Source organism: Meles meles, chromosome 7 (genome assembly GCF_922984935.1).
Source record: "Meles meles chromosome 7, mMelMel3.1 paternal haplotype, whole genome shotgun sequence".
Taxonomy (NCBI): Eukaryota; Metazoa; Chordata; class Mammalia; order Carnivora; family Mustelidae; genus Meles; species Meles meles.
In genome coordinates this window covers 146,412,936-146,434,327 of record NC_060072.1, presented here as the reverse complement: position 1 = coordinate 146,434,327, position 21,392 = coordinate 146,412,936, and the positions used below count along the sequence as shown (strand labels likewise).

The following is a 21,392-nucleotide window of genomic DNA, read 5'->3' as shown; positions in this document are numbered from 1 at the left end:
TTGTTCTTTTAGTCAAGTGTTTAAAAAGCAAATGTCTGTGACTGTACATATAATTGTGTAAAAGTGAAGCATCTGTTATTTTGGGCTCTAACCTTCAAGCCTGATGAGAGAGAAGCTGCTAGTTGAGGAAACCAGCTGTGATGGCTGGGGCATGCTGGACGGACACAATGAAAGATGATACGAGTTTCAGGGAAAGTCCTGAATAAATTAGGAAGGGAGAATGCATTTTTTAAAATAGTTTTATTTCATATATTAATTGTAGACTTATCTTTGAAAAAGAATCATTTGTCATTCACTTGATCAATATTTATTAAGCACCAGTTATGCACTGTTGCAATGCCTGGGTAGATCACAAAATAAAACACAAATCTAGCTGAGGGAGACAGATGATAAATAATAAATATGGAAGTAAGTAAATTATGTAGTATGTTAGAAGTTAAAGGGAAAATGGTAAAGCATGATAAAGAAATTAATATTCTTCGGTAGTGACGGTGTTGAAGAGAACGGTCTTACCGAGAGGGTGAGACTTGAGCCAGGCCTTGAAAGGCAAGGAATCTGCCAGCTGGATCCTGGGGGAAAGACACAGGTCAAGGTGTAGTTAGCACAGACGGTATACAAGTTACTCTAACACGTTTATGTCACCTACAGTCTCGTGAGAAGACCACTAGAAATCTATAGAAAGCACAACAGTAACAAATTTAATTTTCGAAAATGTGAATTTGGTTAAGAAAATGGAACAAAGTGTTAGTTAAAATAGATCTGAGATCTGCGAGTTGAATGTAAAATGATGTCTAAGAAACATGGTGCGAACATTTTAATTTCTGCTACATTCAGGTTCTAGACACATGAGAGAAATTGGTGTATTGGTTACGCTTGTGACCAATAATTCCTCTTCTCTGTTTGCCTTTCAGAACATATCCCATAGACATCACTGGTATTAAGACATTTATTTAAGGCAGAATTTTAGAATTTTGGAGAAGAATCAGGTTCATTAGTTACACTTACTTTACAAGGACAGACTTGTTACCTTTTTTTTTTCAGTTCTGAAATATTTATTTTTTTAATTATAAGGTTTTCACAGTTTTAGGTTCATAGGAATGTACAGTAGAAAATGCAGAGTTCCCAAATATCCCCTCCACACACACACTCAAATCCTCCCCCACCATCAACATCCCACACGTGGGGATGTTTATTACGTTTATTACAACTGATGAACAGATATTGACATATCATAATCACCCAAAGTCTATAGTCTACATTAGAGTTCACTCTTTGTGTTGTACCTTCTCTGTGTTTTGACAGATAATGACTAGTATCCATAATTACGGGATGGTTCAGGGTAGTTTTATTGCCCAATAAATCCATTGTTCTCCACCTATTCATTCCTCTCTCTTCCCAAACCTCTGGCAATCACTGATCTTTTTACTGTCTCTATAGATTTACCTTTTCCAGAATGCTGTATAATTGGGATCGTACAGTATAGAGCCTTTTCATTTTTTTTAAGATTTTATTTATTTATTTGACAGATCACAAGTAGGCAGAGAGGCAGGCAGAGAGAGAGAGAAGGGAGGAAACAGGCTCCCCGCTGAGCAGAGAGCCCAATGCGGGGCTTGATCCCAGGACCCTGAGATCATGACCTGAGCCGAAGGCAGAGGCTTTAACCACTGAGCCACCCAGGCACCCCGTATAGAGCCTTTTCAGATTGGCTTCCTTCACTTGGTAATATGCATTTAAGTTTCCTCTGTGTCCACTGGATAATATCCCATTGTCTGGATGTATCACAGTTTGTTTATCCATTCACCCACCAAAAGACATCTTGATTACCTCCGAGTTTTGGCAATTATGGATAAAGCTACTCTAAACATCTGTGTGAAGACTTTTGTGTGGACAACTTTCAACTCCTTTAGGTAAATACCAAGGAATGGGGTTGCTGCATTGTATGATAGACTTGCTTAGTCTTGTACAGGAAACTGCAAAACGCTCTTCCAAAGTGGCTGTCCCATTTTGCATTCCCACCAGCAATTAAAAAAAAAAGACTTTTTCATCAAAGTATTTTGGTATTTAAAAAATCCAAGGGAGGAAAGGAAAGCTCCTTTCTCATAAATAAATAAACAAACAAACAAACAAATAACAACAGTTCCTTGACCTTGGAGATAAGGCATGTAGTTACCTTTTCTCATGAAGAACAGTCTAGTGGAGAAGACTGACATTATTCCTACAGTTTCTGCCCATGCTGTAGAATTACAAGGTGTGACAGATATTATAAAAGGAAAGAATTATTATGTGAAATTGTATGGTGGTGAAGAAAACTCACCAAGACAGGAAATGCTTCCATGGATGTATATGTATCTTAAAGTCTGAAGGACGAGTGGGAAAAAACTAGCTAAGGGTTTTAGGACAGCACCTGCTGAGGCAAGAATGGCCCCACAGTGGAAGTGAGCATGGTGTGCCCAGGCGTGCACTAAGAAGGCCAGTACTGCAGGAGTGAGGGGCGGGGAGCAGAGACACCAGGTGAGGGTAAAGAGCAAATAGGGGACAAAAGTGAAGAATTTTACTTTATTTTTCTCTGAAAGCAATGAAGAAACATGAAACGTTGTAAACAGTGGAGAAGTATCTTGAACATCTTTGGGACAGATATTCTGATTAGAAGTGAGGGAATTTTGGGGAAGGGTCATGGATTAGGAACAGGGGAACAAGTGCTGAAGGCTCAAACTCAGGTAGCAGCAGAACAAATCGAGAAAAGTTGATGGATCTGAGAGATGTATAGGAGAAGTAAATCAGGAGAGCTTTTATTCATGTGTTAAGCAAGGGAAAAAGAACAGCTAAGGATGATTCCAGGTGTCTAGCCTATGCAAAAGGATAAAGGGCAGTGCTATTATGAGGGATCTCCCATAGCTGATGGCAGTGGCCTTGACCAACTGGACTCAAAGACCTTCCAAACCTTGGAAATGCTTTACTGGGTGGAGAAGATGGTGAGCATACATGGCTATGTCTAAGAAACCTTGGGACCACACTCTGAGAGCAATTGCCTGAGCCACGGTGTGAAAGCTCACTAGGCAAGGATCAGAGAAGTTTGCAGAGAACGGATGGGTTTTGCTGGAACCCATCTGCACTGCCCGAAGTAGTCCAGTCCTCCATCTTCTTTCCACTCTAGACCTAGCCTTACACACTCTTTAGGGGACCAACTTCCTAGGAGACAGAGTGTGTCTTCAAAAAAACCGAGACCCTGAAGCCTGCGGAAGATTAGCAGAATCAACATGTACTTCTTTTGTAAGCATGTGTCTAAACACAAGTGGAAACCACTCTGGTGATTTTCTCCTCATTATCAGATGCTTGGACCAGTGATCTCTAGCTTTCTTTAATTAGGAAAAAGAAAGGGCTTTTAAATGTCCCATTAGTCTTCAGATGAGGCAGGACACAACCCAAGTTCAGTTCACTGGTTAGGCATTGGTGAGCCCGAGGGTTGCAGAAAACCACACACACTGATGCTGCTTGGGCAGGGTCTCCGGGACAGAGGACAGCTTGTCTCTGTTGTGAAATTGGTCTTTCCCTGTCAGTATTAAACAGCTCTAGTGGGAAAACTCTTTCCCTTTCTCCTCTTGAAAAATTTGTTGGGAAGTCTGGATGTTACTGCCTGAGTATAAATTGCATTCTGAAAATGAGACAGGACAAGTCAGATGATTCACCAAAATAACTTACTGCTGATAAGGATCTCATGGGACGAGCGCCCCTCCACCCCGGAGCTCAGTTGAGGGCAATCAGAAATGACAGAGATGGCACTCCCAGGCAGGACGTGAGGAGCTGCACTTCTGACCCTCAGAAGTCAGCAAGGGAATCAGTTTCTGATTCATAAGATGAGGAAACATGGCAATTAATGCTTTAAGCTGGAACAACAGGCATTATCTCATTGAATGAGCTTACAATTCCCCAAATAAGATGCTGAAAGTATGCGAAAGAAATGCCCAGATTCCAGTCATGGAAAACTGCCCCAAAGCACCTGATTGAACAGTGATTCTCAGAAGAGGGCAACTGAGGAGAATATCCAGATTCTTGAAGTTTCTGGAATATTGCGAGAAGATGTCATCCACACAGAGGAACGTGGCATGAGGTGTCTACAGAGGCAGATAAATCCTCGCTTCTTCCCACCATCTTTGAAGGAAGAATGGCATTCCCAAGCAACTGCACCACCCAGGTTTTACTTGGATTCTGTTAACAGTGTGACTGTAGGGAAGGCCAATCTTATCTTAGGGTGACCTTGAAGAGTCAACCTGTACTGGGAGGTCAGTGTCCCAAGTAGGACAATATTTTAATCTTTCAGCAATGCACCTGAGCAATCTCCTATGACTAGGTGGCTCTGACTCTGTCTGTTTTAGATTTGTTTCCACAGAAAATAAAGACTGAAATTTGTTTACAGAATTTTATCAGGAAGGACTCTTAGGAGTAACATGTGAGGAAATCCATGAAGATTTGAGCAGAGAGAAAAACTGAACTGCAGGACAACCTCAGAGAGACCTTGGCCGATCTGACCCATGCTCTGGCGCTCAAAACACACCTGAGCGTCCCTCAAAGAAACTTAAAGCCAGGGCCTTCCCGGGAAGGGCCTTGGTAGGGAGCACTCAGCAGGCAGCAATCCTTCAGCGGGGAAGTGCCAATCTCAGACAAGGCAGATCTGGGAGGAACGGTCTACTTGGGCCCAGTGAGCCAGGCCACACTTGTTAACACAAGGGTTCCTCTGAAAGGAAGTGAGGTCCTGTCACCAGTCGTCCCAGAAAGAGGTTAATCTGGGAGAGACTAGGAGCTGCTTTTAAGGATGATGTATTGGAGGAGGGAGTTCAGTTTATAACCACATCGCCAGTGTGAGCTGTACTCGAGATATTATGAAATGACACAGGTATCTCATGCAAAGCATGACTAGAGTCTATGTTGTCTGATTCTGATTTCAGCAATCAGACACAATTATTCTAGTACAAGAAATACACTGCTATACAACAATTACATGATTAAAAGAATCACGGTGTTGATTATAGTACCATGGCTTTACTTCATGTGGGGAGCCCGGGAGCCACAGGGGCCAGAGGTAGAGGGATGAACACAGCCTTCAGGACGGGTTTGACCGCCGGTACCTCCATAGCCTGCCCCATGAGCTTCTTATCTAAGACAGTGAAGGAAGCAAGAACATTACCGTCTTGTAGAAACAAAATGGCGGCCACACACAGAAGTTCAAACTTTCTAGGACCCGCGCTAAAACCAGGAGGAAAAAAACACCAGACGAAGTGAAGTTTATTTGGCTCCTTTAACTCAATATGTATTATCATTCGATATGAAAATAAATATTACTGATATATTTTACTTTTTCTTCATACTGTGTTTCCAAACCCATGTGTATTTTACAGTTCTAGCACTTTTCAGTTCCAACTAGCCACATTTCCACTCTGCCATTGTCAAAGATGGCCAGGCGTAACCATAGTACAGTTTTAGCATTATGCCTGGTGCTTAATAACAATTAGCTGTTAGTATTTTTAATTTATTTTATGTTAGCTAGTATATCCTTGCCTGGGTTGATGTTTTAATAACTTTTTATGTCCTTGCAGTGTAAATACTATATATTTTAAAATTTCATCTGCCACCTTTTCCTCTGTGTAAACACACACATGCGCACACATACATTTTAAATGAAAGGGATTTTTATTTGTTTATGTGTTAGTATTTACTTGAAGAGAGAATAAAATGGACTATATTTATATAAGCTAATTTGTCAGAATATCACTGTGGAATTTTCATCACCACTGTAACTATGGGTTAACAATTTAAAATTTGAGACTGTTCAGAAAAACTAGTGTTTCAGCTGGATGGGGTTTTAGGTCCTCATTTTGAAGACATGAAGCTATTTGTATAGAGTAACTATAATTGGCTAAAATTTCAGTGGATAAATTTAGTATTTAGATGTTAGTTTGAAAATGGTTTATCCTAGAAGAATTAAAAATGTGCTTCTGTTACTTTTGAAGGATAATATCAGATAGGTTGGGTTTTTATTCCTCCCATATAGAGAGAAAATATTTTTTCTCATTGCAGGAGGTATTTTTATCATTGTTAGAAGATCTGTAGCCCCCGGTATTTGTCAAGGTAAATAAACACAGAGCTTTCTTTTCCTTTTTACCTTTTTCTTGTCTTTTTTACTGCCTCTTTTTACTAGTCAGGATCTGTCCAACCTAAATCCAAAGGGCTAGTAGAATGTCCAGGAGAATGTCATTTGTCCTTATCTGAAGACTAATCAAGACTACTCAGCCTTAAAGTCTGGGAAACACAAATGCTCTGCTTTGATGCATGCAAAAGCACTTTTCTTCCAGGGAAGAAAAGGAAGGATGTTTGGGTACCATCAACAACAGTGTCTTACTGCTCACAACAGCATGGAAAAGTCCCTCTGGGTCCCTGACTTGCCTGTCCTTTCTGTGACTGGACCAGTGGGCTTTTTCTTTTTTATTATTTTTTTTTCTTTTCAGCATAACAGAATTCATTGTTTATGCACCATATCCAGTGCTCCATGCAATACATGCCCTCCATAATACCCACCACCTGGCTCCCCCAACCTCCCATCCTCCGCCCCTTCAAAACCCTCAGACTGTTTTTCAGAGTCCGTAGTCTCTCATGGTTCATCTCCCCTTCCAATTTCCCTCAACTCCCTTCTCCTCTCCATCTCCCTATGTCCTCCATGTTATTTGTTATGTTCCACAAATAAGTGAAACCATATGATAATTGACTCTTTCTGCTTGACTTATTTCACTCAGCATAATCTCTTCCAGTCCCGTCCATGTTGATATAAAAGTTGGGTATTCATCCTTCTTGATGGAGGCATGATACTTCATCGTGTATATGGACCACATCTTCCTTATCCATTCGTCCATTGAAGGGCATCTTGGTTCTTTCCACAGTTTGGCGACCATGGCCATTGCTGCTATAAACATTGGGGTACAGATGGCCCTTCTTTTCACTACATCTGTATCTTTGGGGTAAATACCCAGTAGTGCAAAAGATGGAAGACCATTCCATGCTCTTGGATTGGAAAAATAAACACTGTTAAAATGTCTATACTGCCTAGAGCAATCTCTACTTTTAATGCCATTCTGATCAAAATTCCACTGTTTTTTTTTTCAAAGAGCTGAAGCAAATAATCCTAAAATTTGTATGGAATCAGAAGAGATCCCTAATTGCTAAGGAAATGTTGAAAAAGAAAAACAAAACTGGGGGTATCACTTTACCTGATTTCAAGCTTTACTACAAAGCTGTGATTACCAAGACAGCATGGTACTGGCATAAAAACAGACACATAGACCAGTGGAACAGAGTAGAGAGCCCAGATATGGACCCTCAACTCTGTGGTCAAATAATCTTCGACAAAGCAGGAAAAAAATATACAGTGGAAAAAAGATAGTCTCTTCAATAAAGGGTGCTGGGAAAATTGGACAGCTATATGTAGAAGAATGAAAATCGACCATTCTCTTACACCGTACACAAAGATAAACTTGAAATGGATAAAAGACCTCAACATGAGACAGGAATCCATCAGAATCCTCGAGGAGAACATAGGCAGTAACCTCTTCGATATCAGCCACAGCAACTTCTTTCAAGATATATCTCCAAAGGCAAAGGAAACAAAAGCGAAAATGAACTTTTGGGACTTCATCAAGATCAAAAGCTTCTGCACAGCAAAGGACACAGTCAACAAAACAAAGAGGCAGCCCACGGAATGGGAGAAGATATTTGCAAACGACAATACAGACAAAAGGCTGATATCCAGCATCTATAAAGAACTTCTCAAACTCAACACACACAAAACAGATAATCATGTCAAAAAATGGGCAGAAGACATGAACAGACACTTCTCCAATGAAGACATACAAATGGTTATCAGACACATGAAAAAATGTTCATCATCACTAGCCATCAGGGAGATTCAAATCAAAACCACATTGAGATACCACCTGACACCAGTTAGAATGGTCAAAGTTAGCAAGACAGGAAACAATGTGTGTTGGAGAGGATGGAGAAAGGGGAACCCTCTTGCACTGTTGGTGGGAATGCACGTTGGTGCAGCCACTTTGGAGAACAGTGTGGAGATTCCTCAAGAAATTAAGAATAGAGCTTCCCTATGACCCTGCAATTGGACCAGTGGGCTCTTACTGCAGTTTGGGATTTGCAGCTGAATCAAGATCGCTCGATACTAATGTCTCAGTCAAACTAACATGTTTAATAATGAATGTTGGCACAGTAGAATGGTTTTGAGTTATTTCTAGCACTGGGTTCTTAAAAATAGGATTGATCTAAACTTTCCTGTATGTCTTTTGATGAACAGAATACATACCTGTCAGGTATATTCATAGGAATGGGATCGATGGGGTTTAAAACATGCATATGTGCAAATTTACAGATATTTTGAAATAATTTCCCAGGGTGGCTGTACCAATGACACTCTCACCAGGAAAGTGTGGGCATTCCAGTTGGTCCACACAACAATGTCTTGATGTATTGTTCCCAGAATTACAGAGTGATACCTCTCAGTTTATTTTCAAAATTCTATAATTTTAATAAAATTTTTCTCAAGGCATTCAGGGATTTGAAAGTTTATTTTTGAATTTCCTTCTACTTAACCTTATGCCATAACCATTTTATTAAATATTTTCCAGAAAAAGAAAACAATGTTGACACAGTGGGCGAAAGAACAAAGATTCAAACCCTCGTTTTCTCTCCCTTTGTGAGTGTTGGTTTCTCTTTCCCCCGTTCCTCCTAATACACCCAGAGCTGGGGTTGCACTATTTAAAGCAAGTGTGACGTATCTTAGGCAGCAGGCATGCATGTGTGTGTGTGTGCACGTACATGTGTGTGCGTGTGTGTGTGAGAGTCTGGGGACAGGGATGGTGTGGGCGTTCTTTGGGCTGCTGTAAAGGAAGTCTGAGATCAGGGTGCTAGCATGTTTGGGTTGTGGTGATGGCCCTCTTTAGAGGTGCAGACAGCTGTCTTCTCTCTGGGTTCTCCCATGGTACAAGAGGCCGGCGGTTCTCTGGAGTCTCTTTTATAGGAACACGAACCCCATTCATGAGGACTCATGTCCTCGTCACCTCCCAAAGTCCCTCTTCCTAACACCATAACCTTGGGGCTTAAGTTTCAATACATGAATGGGGGCGGGGGGGACACAAACATTCAGTCCACAGCAGGAGAAGGGCAAGAACTTGAAGGCATAAGGCATGCGTCAAAGTAAAAGGAATAGCCTATGTCAAGAAATGGTAAGAAAGGTGTTTCCTTAAGTTGTGCCAGACTCTTGAGTTCAGAACTCTTCTGGCTTCTATGTGGCTTCGAAATTTTTATCAGAAATATTACTGGCTCCAAGAAGTAATATAAAAACTTGTCATTTTCATAATCTTCTGGTTCTATTAAATTTACTTAGATATTTTCAAATGATTCCACTTACTAGGAAAGTATTACTGTATATACTTTTATATGCTGAAATGAACTCAAGTACAATGCAAATTGTCTCCAACCGTAATGCCCAAGCCTTGGCTTATGTTTCAGCATCTTCATCCCTAAACTGGGAATAAAAGCTCTTGCCTGTGTAACCAACCATGTGATTGTGGGAATTAAAAGTCTCAGATGTGACAGGATGGTAGATTCTTCTCAGGGAGCTCATGAAATTTAAAACTGCAACCACAAGACCGTCACCTTGAACAAGGAAGAAAAAAAAAAATCAAAGGAGCTGCCCGGTGAATCTGGTGCACCCATCTATTAGGGTATTTATTTGGCCTTTGGATTCCTAATTGTGTGTGCAAGACATGCAAAGACCTGACGGGAGTTTAGGGAAAGTCAATGAAGATGACGAAGGAGCTGCTTGCACTGATTTATGAAGACATTTTAAATGAATGCAGTATGAATAACTCTCCTAAGTGACGACCAGGGAGAGACATAATAAATGTCCACAAATATCTGTTGGGTGTGAACACTGCAAAGAGAGATAGATGAGGTGCAGAAGGCTCTCATAAGAAATAATGAGACAGAATCGGGAGAGTTTATACAAAAAAAATTGTCATCCCTTTATTCCCCTGAAAAGTGTCCATCAGTGAAAAAGCTCGATACCATGACTGGAAGCCCCTCAGACTACAGAGTCCAGGCTGAGGAAACACAATGCTACACACGAGTCCTGGTGAGCTGGGCAGGCTCCCAGCGTGGCTGCAGGGGACCGGAGCAGGAGTACTCATAAATGCAGTGCACTGTTCACTGCACCTCCTCCTGTGCTCCTGGGAAGAAGTGGGGAGAAGGGCTCTGCTAGGTCAGCGCATTGTAGGAGGGGCTGTGTTGCGTACACTCACTTCTCCAACCTAGGGGCGCGAGGCACAACATTTGAAGGTCTATGTGTGTTGGCCCACAGTGTGCTGACATCATGGTCTTTGCTTTCCTGACCCATGACGTCTCCCATCCTCCTTTGCACCCTGAGATCTGAGACCATAAGACAGAGAGAAAACCAGGGAAGGGGGGTGCGGACCCTGGCATGAGGTCCTCCTCAGTCCCACAAAGTACAGATTCTCTATTCAAAAAGGGGAAGTCAGTTGGGTAATGATTAATGAGCCCAGCTGAGGCAAATAACAATTAAGTCTTAATAAGGCCTTAACAATTAGCATTTTAACCATTATTGCATGGGAAGCGAAACATTAGATTAGTTATGCTTGTAGGAAGTCATCGGCTAAGAATCACTCCACTCATTTTTAAGTAATAGAATTATGACTCCGTTCGTTTCTAGCAAGACTTTCAACTGAGGCTCCAGGCTGAGCCCTTGCCACAGCCAAAGAAGGAGCCACCTTGCAGGCTGAGAAAGTGGAATTGTTGAAATGCAGCCTCAAGTTCATTTCTAGAATAAATGCATGAGGATTTTAAAAGAAAAGTTAAATGAGTAGCTTACGGGATGGAAGGGTGCAGGCCTCAGCAGGGATCCATTCCACATTTTGGGCAAGGAATGTGTGTAGATGCCAGATGAAATCACAATAATTTAGCCATCAGGCACCACTGCCCGAAGGAAATTTTGAGCAAGTATGTACATAAGATCTATCATTGATCAAATGGTTTAAAAGAGCCAGGATGAAAATGGGGACTCCCCAGTGAATGAGATAATCCCCGGCACATTGCAGAGGTCCTGGATTTTATATTTTTTATATTTGCCATTTTTATTATTAGTAATGTGTTTCTATTATTTTATCCTCCTGGGGGGATCATCGAATACATATCGGTCAACACTTTCCTTTCATTGTTGACTCTGCCGCGGTGGCAGTAAGCTCTGCGAGATGGAACGAGGAGACCGTTAGAGGTGATCGCAAGGTGTAGTGGCCGAGGTGTGTCCCCAGGACCCTGTCACGAACCACCCACAATGCTTTCGGCTACAGCCCGTCAATAACTCCCTTGCTCTGCTGCACATTTTCTGCCCGTCTCTCCCCGATTCTCTGCTGGCTATGCACAGCCAACAACGTCCGATTTGGCACCCTCGGATCAGAATCGACTTTCACGCCAATCAGCTTAAAGGAATATTGTGTTAATACGCCTCAGTTTATCTGTTAACAGTCACAAGGACAGGTTAGGAGACAAATACATTTTTTTCAAATTAAAAATAAAAGATATTTTAGAATTTGTCGTGAAAACAGGAAAACCTGGGAAATCGCTCGTCCAGAGTTAATTCCAGGGACAAAGGCTTTAGGAAATTGAAAAGAAACAGGTTCTAACATGGACAACAGGAAATAAAAGTGGAACAACGTTTAGCCGTTTTTCCGTCTGCCCGTAATTGATCCTCAGTGATCATCATAATGCTTAACGCTATTGGATACCAATTGCTCTGAAGTCCATATGACACTAATTTTGACCTTTTAAGTCAGGAAACATTTACCCTACATGCCAGAAGAATTCTAATTTCATTTGAAGTCTTGGAGCAGCATACGCTAATGCAGAAACTATCCTTTAATTTCCCGTGACAATCTAATTAAAATGAATGACCTACAATTGAATTGAACCATATCTACCTTCCAGTGAGTGACGTGAAATCCTGCTCAGAGCTCGCCAACTGTAATTCAATAGCGGGCTATATTTAGGTCTCTGGCATGACTCTCATTCTGCGTACATGACTAAGTTTATGACGTTAATAAACAAAAAGCTTCTTGTTTCTATAGTAATAAGAGGGAAGAATTCATTTCTTAATGCCTTGAAAGTTACCATTCTGATATCTGTGAGTCCTTATCCTCGTTCTTAAGTAGATGGATAATCGACTGGTTTGATCCTTCACATTATATAATTTTCTGGACATAAGTTCTTTCTAGTAATGTTTCAAAGTACAGTGATCACAGAGACGTCAGGTTTACTGCAAACGGAGATGTTCAGAAACACCATGCTTTTCCCCCGAAAAGTCTTTATGTTCCTATTATCTTGGTTTTTTCTTTTCTGTTCTCATTGCTTGGGTAACATTTGCCAAAAATCAAAGCACTTACAGTTCATAAATGCGCATGTGGAAACCTTTGCAGTTTACTAAAATATTAACATGTGGGTCGTTGGCTTTCAGGTCTTATTAATAATGAATTATCGGTTCTGTCTTACCAGGTGGCTTTTCTTTTTTTTTCCCTATTAACTTTGCCAGAGTCCTTTGGAGGGAAGAAGAAAAGGAAATGAATTTCAGTTTCTGAAAAACATGGTTTATAAATGAGTATAAGCGTTTGTCAGCAATTTTATTACCAGGAAAAATTTTCTGTACAAAGATACTTCACCAATCCAAGGAGAACACCTTCTCGGTTACCTCTTCTCAGGCTCTGTATCTTTCCAAGGAGCATAGGACTGGCTTGTAGTATTTTGAGACTGATTTCATATGCATTTGCAGAGTGGCCATTGAAAACAGTCAGAAAATAGGGACGCCTGGGGGGCACAGTCAAGTGACTGTCTAACTCAGTGTCGGCTCAGGTCATGATCTCAGGGGTCCATGATCTCAGGGGTCCTCGATCTCAGGGCCAGCTGTTAGATTGAACCCCACATTACTCTTTGTGCTGGAGAGCTTCTCCCTCCCTCTCCCTCTGCCCCTCCCGCTCCTCCTCTAGAATAAATATATAAGTAAAATCAAATAAATAATATATAAATACATATATATTTATATAAATATTTATATGAACTTTTATATATTCATTTATAAATATATAGAACTCTAAAATAAATATATATTTATATATTTATTTGTATATACATTTTTATGTGTAATATATACTTATATATAATACATATAAATATATAAATCTTTTTTGAAAAATAATTTTAAAAGCAGTCTTAACATAGAAAGACCATTCCCTAGTGTTGCAGGCGGAAGGTTTTGTGTCCAGCCCCGTGAGGTTATGAGGATAAGAATTCTGCAATCCAAGAAGGGCCTGAGTGGGAGGAAGGCTGAGGGTCCATGTATGTAAAGACATCAGGGGAGGACACCGTGTTTGAGGAAAGACCCTCGGAGTGGCCAAGCCAGGGCTGCCCAGTCCCAGGGGCAGGGCAATGCAGCAGCAGGAACCTGTGTTCAATGCTCAGCACAGGTGCTGCGTTTCTCTGCACTAAGTGTGATCTGAATTGTATGTTTCTAGGCCACTCATTTCAGCTTCCGGTACCTCACCTATCCTGAGAAACCCTGACCTGGAGAGCTGCAGAGAGGCCAGCCAGACCCTTCAGATGCGTCTTCAGAAAACACCGTGAATGAGCATTTGCTATCTTTGCATTGCCTTGAAAATTCCACTTTTCTTTTCAAAGGATCCTCAGCTGCTTCTTAGACTTTTGGAAGGGTTCAGAGGAGCCTGGAGTGGCCCTTGGAGTGGCCCTTGGAGTGGCTGATGACCTCCAAGGAAATCCCCCAACCCTCTCGGAGCTTTGGTTCCGTGGGTTTTCTTTGTCAAGTGTCAGTGAATGTATTTTCCTGTAAATCAAGCACCCAAGGCCAAATGAGTGACTGAAAGCAGCTGCAGAAAAGCAAGGGGGCGGGGGGAACCTCTGTTTTGACACCTGGGTCTAATGGCCCCAGAGCCACTTATCCAGCAAGCCGACCACCTGGTCACATATCCACACAAAGGAGCCTGTGGAATGGAGAGTGGCTAAAAGCCAGGCCCCTATAATGGATGCGAGGCATTTGCCATTCTTGCTGGTATAAGACAGAAGTCACAGGAAAGAAAAAGACCATCTTCCTGGATAAAAGATTTTTCCTTCCAAATCTGTGCCGGCCACATGGAGTCTCCTTCCCCATGGCCTTTGCTGACGCCGTCCTTCTTGACCAGCTGTCCTTCCTCTCTCAAGTGTCTGCCCGTCTTCTCTCTCCATGTTCTCTAATCAAAGAGCCATTTTCAGGTTGGTTGTCACTCCCCAGACAATAGCCATAATGCACGTTTCTTCTGCATTCACTTTCGCAGCAATTGTTCTTGGGACCTGAATAGGGGCTAAGGAGCCTTTCTAAAACCAATGAACTCCAGAGAGGAAGGAAAAACAAAGGTTGTCTCTGTCCCCCTGCCAGTCTGGGAACAAACAGAGGTCACATCTCTGCTTTCTGGCAGAAAGAAGGAAACTCTCCTTGGCATCTGTCCTCACCACACTCTGCCGACTCAGGCGGAAATTCTAAGCAAAAACAGCCCTTGTTTGATGTGGGATACTCGTTCGGAAACAGGTCAGAGAGAGAATCCCAGGACTTGCCTGTTGGGATACAGCGTAAAAAGGAAAAAGAAAGGGAAACACTGAAAGGACCCTAAAGTAGTAGTAAGAAGGATAATAGTGATGACAAATGTTTATTATTAAAACAGTGTGTCTCTGCTCAGCTTCCGCTCAGCCTCGCAGTGCCGTTTAATATGGACAGTGTAAAAAACTATGGACAGTGTGCATGACAGGAGTAAATAGCTCTCTGCCTCGTCTGTCCGCTTCAAGTTTAAAAGGAACAATGGCTTCCATGAGGGCCCTGTTTTTAGATTCCGCGTACAAGTGACATAAGACGGTATTTGTCCTTCCGCACCTGCCTTATTGTTGTTGCAAATGGCAGGATTTCCTTCTTTTTTAAGGTCATGATATTCTCTTGTGTGTGTGTGTATGGTGGTTGCTAAGAATGGGAGATGTTGGTCAAAGGGCATGAGGCTTCAGTTATCAAACGGATGCGGTCTGGCGATCGAACGTACGGCACAATGACTGCAGGGAACAATATTGTGCTGTGCCCTTGAAATTTGCTAAGAGGACAGATCTGAAATGTTCTCACCACAAAAAGAAAATCCTATGTGAGGCGACAAATGTATTAATTAGCTCCATCGTAGTAATCATTTCACGATCTATGTGTATACGAAACATACCATTTTACACCTGAAAGATGTACAGCTTTTGCCAGTTACCTGGAGAGGCTGGGGAAGCAGGACGTGTTGGCTTCTGGGTACCTACCGAAGTGGTGATGCCAGCACGGCCTTGGCCGAGTAAGGAGCAAGGACTAAGACAAGGCCGGGAGGCAGTCACATTAGAAAGGATTTCTTACACAAAGCCAGAGAACTTGCCAGCTGCTCTGTGTCCTGGGAGGGCCCTAGGATGTTTCAGCCCCGAAAGCAAGAAAGCTCACCAGGGGGGCCTGTGTGTGTGTTTGTGGATCACCTCAGCGTCCGCGGTCCTGTGGGCCAGCTCGAGAGCAGAACGTGAGCTCCCCAGCACCTGTGGGGGTGTCAGGAGTCTGAAGTGGCAGATGCCAGTAGGCAACAAGGGGATCTGTGGCCCAGGTGATAGACAAGGGAGGCACAAGTGAGAGGCAGACAGACAGCCAGGAGGGTATTGCTTGACCTGACTAGAGAACGACCGTACAGAGCACGTGAGCAGTTACCACAAAGACAAATAATGAGGTAGACAAGTTAGGCCGTCTTGCTCCCTCTGTCCTCCTAGGTTCTCTGACTGGGGCAGCCGCCAGTTAGCCTGACAGAAGACTAGCAGGGGAAAAACAAAGAGATTTCCAACACGTGCACTGCACATGCACAAGGACGCACTCAGAGATGAGTGGTCCAGTGGGGGGTTAGAACGTGACAACACATTTGTAGGCGGTGACAAGACAAAGGGAAAGAAGTTTGAGTTCCTAGAGCAGCAAACTATAGGGAAGCCAGTGTCTGGGACCTAGTTTAGTGGGGTTTGCTGCGTAGACTCCTCTGCGCCATCTCTGGGCTGATCAGGACCTAAAGATGTCTCCAGCAGTTAATGTCTGCCCTTCCTGGTAGAGAAGGGGAGACAGGGACACCTTACAAATTTACAGGGGAAGACAGAGAGCTTTTCTTCTGTCTCTTCTCAGTTCTGTTAAGCTTAAAATAATCATTCTGCCAAAGTGACATGTTTTGGAGTGATAGACTCTGTTACCCCACAGTGGGAAGTAAGTTCCACCAAAGGTTAAGGAGTATCAGGTCTGGGTAAAGAGTTCAGGAGCCCAGTGTGCAGGAACATTATGTGACATTACTTTTTTTTTAATTAAATTGAATTAAATGGAATTTCTTTCTTTTTTTTTTTTTATCTGAGCATAGTTGACACACAATGTTACATTAGCTTCAGGCTCGACATCATCTTGAAAGTAAAGAACACACTTGAGTCTTGCATCTCCTGACACAAAGAAGGGAGGGCACTGCTCTCAGTATATGGCTCTTTGGTTTGGGAACCAGGGTAGTCTGAACCCAGAAATACTACTCCAACCCATTATCAGGTGCTGGGGAAGATTGTTGTTTTTGAGAAGAGCCTGGAACAGTGATAACTTTGCAGCAGGTTCAACATGAGTTACACCGACCCTCCTGCTTGAGCCATACCAAACAGCAGATCCTGCTGGGATAGAGGGACCTGTCGTCATAAGAGTGCTGTGTAGACCACTGATAAGCCTCAGTGAGAGGGATGCAGTGTAGACCTCCAGGATCTTGGAGCCTGATCTACTTTCTGCAGTGGAGAACCTGTGGTTTCTGGATACAGTAGAGGAAAGGACACGAGCAGCGACTCCAGAAGTCCTGTCCTGGGGGGATAGGGGTAACAGGTGCAGCCGTATCCTTACTCAGTTGTGCTGTGGCATGTTTGTCTGTGTTTCTGGCTGTGGAGACTCTAACGCTCTGGAAAACTCCATGGACTATCCAATATTTGTGTTTCCAAGTTCAAATTTGGCAATTCCTTCACAGCTTACACCATCACAGTTGGTATCTATTGCAAAGAATCAAAACACTGAGCAATGGTAATGATGACCCCAGCTCTGTTACCACAGGAGTTTTCTAGGGGTGCGGGAACATAAGATGTTCCAGGATTGGGTCAAAGTTTGCTGGTGAGCTAGAAATCATATCATGCACTGCTCTCATTTTTCACACTAAGGAGTGAGTCTCCCAGAGTGATTAACTGCTTGCTCGAGTTCACGTGAGTACGCAGAGTCTTATTAAAAGAACCCATATCTCCTGATGCCCAAGCCGGGGTCCCCTCAGTTCAGGTGCTCTTTCTTTGCCTCTGTAAACACACAGACTGAAATGACTTTCCCCTGTTCATTTTATTAACCTCCCGAGACCAAACTTGATATTATCCAAATGGAGGTCATTCCCCTTATGTCTGAAAAATAATGGTGTTGCGTGTTTCTTGGTGGCTATCGAACTCTATGGATTACTTGTACAATATGATGAAGGACTTTAAAAATGTTGCAGTAATGATAATTGGGTCAAGGATATATCAAGGAGTTAATTGGAAGGGTTTATTAATTAGCATATCTCCCGCAGAGCTGTTGCAACTGATTAATATCTGCGTAGTGTGGAAAGGAACGTGAAGTTTAAAAATCAATGACCCAATCGACACCACTGTGTCTTCCAGATCAATTGCACCGAAGCTTTTTTAGAGAAATCTCAGATTATTAATCATCAGCCCAATAGCCCTTTGTACAAGCTGACCAAGGTAATGTGTGCATAGGGGAAATAGCTTGAATCTCCCTAGGAAATGTCCTGCGAATTTATTTATGTTAGAGAGTAAGTCTTCTGTTCCAATTGAAATAGCTGCACTGTTTAATTTTAGTTTTAAATAGCAACGACAATTAGTCCACTAAAAGAACTAATTGCTTGCAAATTTTCATATTTAAACACAAAGCCATTTTTTGAAATGACAGTACTGAACATCTCAAAGTCTAGGCAAACAATGATTTTTAAAAGTATCAAGTTATGCATAATTTCATAAGATTTCTCACTAATTGTCGTACAGGAATGCAGTGGCCTCAAAAAATTCGAGGAAAGATTAAAAGTCATTATTACTTTGTAAATCATTTATTTTTGTAAGTAAGAGGACATTTTAAAGAGTGCGATTATAATCATTGCCTTTGTTAAACAACATATTCCTATTAACAAACACATCACTCTCAGCGTGCATGCTAACTCACAACAGACTCGTAATGCAATCTACTTCTGAAGATCATCATTATTTTCAGAGCTGCAAAATGATAGACTTGTTTTTCTCTCTCCATTTAAACCCACTTCACAACGACCCCTTCTTCTTTTGAAAGTACCTCAGGTGATTAGTTCACAGAAATAGAGTGGATGAACATCCACAGCACTTGCTTTCACAGGCTCGCCAAAATTATAGAATTCTCAAAATTAAAATGGGCCTTTTGGGGTGGAAAGTTGTTCCTAGAAGGCCCTCCCTTCTCCTTAATCTATTTTTTTTAAGATTTTATTTATTTATTTGAGATACAGAGAGAGAGAGCACAGCATGGGGAGTAGCAGAGGGAGAGGGAGAAGCAGGTTCCCTGCTGAGCAGGGAGCCCGACATGGGGCTTGATCCCAGGACCCCAAAATCATGACCCAAGCCAAAGGCAGACGCTTCACCAACTGATCCACACAGGTTTTCCCCCACCCTTCTCCTTAATCTTATTTCAGAGCTTATGACCAAGGACTTTGGAGTGAGCCAGACAGAAGAGATGACCTTGGGTAAATTACTACTCTTTTCAGCATCAGGGTCCTCACCCATCTAGTTATTGTCAGGATTAAATAAGATAAGCCGGCGCCTGGGTGGCTCAGTGGGTTAAAGCCTCTGCCTTCGGCTCTGGTCGTGATCCCAAGGTCCTGGGATGGAGCCCCGCGTCTGGCTCTTTGCTCAGCAGGGAGCCTGCTTCCCTTCCTCTCTCTTTGCCTGCCTCTCTGCCTACTTGTGATCTCTGTCTGTCAAATGAATGAATAAAATCTTTAAAAAATAATAATAATAAATAAATAAGATAAGCATATGGTGTGATTAATAAAAATGTGCTCAGTTTTTGTATTAATATTTTATTATCATGAGTAAAATGACCATACCTTACAGGAATCAGACACAGGAAAGGTATTTTGTGAACCCTTACTCTGTGGTAATGGCGAAGCAAGGAAACCAAGAAAAGAACTGCTAACAAGACATAGTTAGGAGGGGCCTCTAGACGGAGCAAGGATGATGTGCTGGTTCCCTTCCTGAGATTTCAGGGTGTCTAGGCAGAGATAAAGTGCATTAGGAAGCGAAGTGAAAAAAACAGACACTTTATCTACTCCACGATTTTGCCAAAGACTGCTTCTAGTTTAATTCAGGAGCTATTTTTAAATTATGGCGACCATAGGGAAGATTAAATAAAAGCTTGAGTCGATTAATATACAGCCAAAACATGGAAGAAACCCAGTGTCCATCTATAGAGGTATAGATAAGCAAAATGTAATACGTAGAGAGGGAATATTAATCCCTTATCAGATATATGAATTGCAAGAATTTTTCCCCATTCTTTGGGTTGCCTTGTTACTCTGTTGATTTTGCCTTTTAAAGCAAAATTTTTTTAATTTTCATGGTGCTCAATTTGTCTCTGTTTTTTGTGGTGTCATATCCAGGACATGCGGCCAGATGCACTGTCATGGGGCTTAGCGGGTTTTTACAATTGACAAAAACAAGAAGCAACCAAATCCAGCGTTGGGAAACTTTTGCCCTATATTTTCTTCTAAGAGTTTTATGGTTTTAGCTCTTATGTTTAGGTCTTAGATACATTCTTTAATCATTTTTTCATACATGTTTAAGTTAACTTTTGTATTTGGTGTGAGGTAAGAATCCAGCTTCAATTATTTTTATTTGTGGATTTTTAGTTTTCCCAGAACCTCCTGTTACAAAGACTGCCCTTTTCCTATTAAATTGTACTGGCAACCTTGTCAAAAATCACCTGACCACAGATGAGGATTTATGTCTTGGATCCCTGTTCTGTCAGACTGACTTGTGTATCTGCCTTTATACCAGGACCACACCGTTTTGATTTCTATAGTAATCAAAAATCAAATTACTGAAATAATTTTTGAAGTCAGAAAGTATGAGTCCTCTAGCTTTGTTCTTCTTTTCTTTTCTTTTCTTTTAAGATTTATTTATCCATTTTAGAGAGAGAAAAGGGGGGCATGAGCAGGGGGAGGATCAGAGGGAAATAATTCCAAGTAGACTCTCTGCCAAGGGCAGAGTCCTTCTCAGCTCTCCATCTCACAACCCGAGTTCATGACCCGAGACAAAGTCAAGACTCAGGCACTCTTGACTGAGCCACCCAGGCACCCCTGTTCCTCTTTTTTAAGATTGTTTTGGCTGCTTGGGATCCTTCGTGATTCCCTATGAATTTTAGAATGGGTTTTTCTATTTCTTCAAAAAATGTCATGAGATTCTGATAGGGATTGCATTGAACGGGCAGATTGCCTTAGGTAGTATCGACATCTTGACAATACAGAGTCTTCCAGTCTGTGATGGATGTGTTTTTCCTTATTTCTCTCTTCCTTAACGTCTCTCAGTGGTCTTTTGTAGTTTGCATTGTAGTCCTCCAGCTCCTCGGCTAATTTCCAAGTATCTTCTTCTTTTTGATGCTATTATAATTTGAATTGTTTCATAATTTCTCTTTTAGGTTGTTTATTGTCAGTGTTTAGAAATACAGCTGAATTGCCTGTTGAGTTTGAATCCTGTCCTTTGAATTCACTTATCCGTTCCTAATGGTGTTCGAGGAGTCTTCAGGGTTTTCTATAGATATGATCATACCATCTGTAAAAAGAGATAGTTTTACTTCTTCTCTCCAATTTGGACACCTTTAATTTCCTTTTCTTGTTCTGACCAGAACTATGTTGAGAAGAAGAGGGAAAAGTTTGTTTCCTCGTCTTGTTCCTGATCTTGGAGGAAAAGTTTCTAATTTTTAACCGTTGAGTAGTGTTCGCTGTGGGTTTTTCGCATACGCAGAGAAAGGTCTCTCAAACAAAGATAAGAGTGTATGCAAATGTAAAAACATCTAATAGGTCTAGAGACTAGAGAGCAGTGAACAAATTGAGGAATTTAATGTTCAGAAATGTAGGAAGAATGCAGCTAGATGCAATAAGACTTTAAAGGTAGTT

The 21,392-nt window shown here is 41.7% G+C and overlaps 1 pseudogene; it reads left to right on the top strand.

Annotated features, from left to right (window-relative positions):
• The first annotated feature begins 457 nt into the window (after window positions 1-457).
• The window catches only part of LOC123946530, a 90,279-nt pseudogene continuing 69,344 nt past the window's right edge, over window positions 458-21,392 (top strand).